Source organism: Pteropus medius, unplaced genomic scaffold (genome assembly GCF_902729225.1).
Source record: "Pteropus medius unplaced genomic scaffold, Ma_sr-lr_union100, whole genome shotgun sequence".
Lineage (NCBI taxonomy): Eukaryota > Metazoa > Chordata > Mammalia > Chiroptera > Pteropodidae > Pteropus > Pteropus medius.
In genome coordinates, this window is record NW_024351730.1 from 5,505,896 (window position 1) to 5,507,624 (window position 1,729).

Consider the following 1,729-nt stretch of genomic DNA (forward strand, 5'->3'; position numbering starts at 1 on the left):
CCCAAATGAATTGTCGATTGTAGCCCTCATGCCTGTGCTATTTCCAAGTGTTCCTTATATCACTATTCCCTTAGTCACTCAGAACAATGTCTTTTTCTTAAAGAACAAATCCCAGTGATCTTATTGATTTTGATAAATTATCCACCTCAATGGCTTCTACCTAGTTGAAGTCACAGTGATATCTGTCTGACCTTCTGGCTGATCTCCTTGCTTCCATCTAACCCCCAAAATTGTTCTCTAAACAGCATCCACAGAAAACTTTTTAAAGTTCAAGTCCAATTATGTACTCCCATGCTAGTAGACCTGTATTAGCTTCCTATCATAGTCAAACTAAAAGTTAGAAACCTAAAAATGGCCATCACAGTACCATGTGATCTAACCTCTTGGTACCTCTCCAATTTCACCTTTCATTCCTCACATTCACTGTGCATGAGTCACCCTGGCATCTTTGCTTTTCCTTGGGCAGATACATACTTCTGCCTCATGACCTTTGTCTTTGTGATTTCCACTGCACGAAACTTTTTTTTTTTTCAGTATCAACATGGTTCATTTAATTTATTTTTGTTTTGTAAATGCTGCTTCATCACAAAGGACTTTCCTGACCACCCATCTAAAATAGAGCCCTGAAGATGGTTGCCAGTGAAAGACACTCATATTTCCCAACAGGAGAAAACACACCACACCATGGGGGTCCAGATGAAGAAGCACCAAGGTTGACAGGAGACAAAGGAAAAGAGCAGGGGAACTGTAGTTTCCTTGGAAAGGAACAGATGAAATAGACTAAACAGGATTAGAACTGGCTAGTTTTAATAATTTTAGCAGTCCTCGGGGCAAAGAGACTATCCTTAATTGTCTGATACATGACTCTGATATGATTAGGGTAAAATAGTGGCCCAGAGTGTGAGAACTTTGTAGAGGAAGTTGTTGAGGGTAAGCTTCTGGATTGTTCAGTTTTCATTTTCAAAGCATGCTGGCTGGCAAGCTGTTTACTACCTCTAGAAATTAGCTAACCCTGGGAGGAGCAATTGCTCCAGAAGAAGCAAGTTCCAGCTGTCAAAATATCAGATTACAGACAATAAAAGACATGATTAATACAATCCCTATACTCAGCTTTATTTTCTTTATTTTACCTCTTGCTACCTGATTTTGTATTATAGATCCTTTTCTTTATTTGTTTATTCCATATTTATTCTTTCATAATATAAGCTTGTTTAGGGGAGAGACTTTTCTGTTTTATTCATTGCTATATTCCCAGTGTTTGAACAGTGCCAGGCACAGTGCAAATTCTCAATAAACTAATTTTTAATCACTTGATAAATGAATGAATGAAAGCTGTACATCAGTAATTCTTAGTGAGTGGTGGTTTCCTTACCAGGACCATTTGGCAATGTCTGGAAATAGTTATGCTTGTCGCATTAGGTGCAGAGTAGTATTGATACCTAGCAGGTAGAGGCTGGATATTCTGCTAAATATTCTCCATGAAAAGACAGCTTTCCAAAATAGAATTATCCACTCAAAATATCATTAGTGCCAAGGTTGACAAATTCTTTTCTCATATTGCTTTGATGGGGCTCAAAAACGTATACCTATTTTTAGACATAGTAATAACTATCAGAAGTTAATGATTATGGTCATAGGATTAACTTAGAACCAAATATTCTCATTCAATTAAAATTTTTAATTTACTTTTACTAAGTAGGTAAACATAGTCACCAACTGCTATTACTAT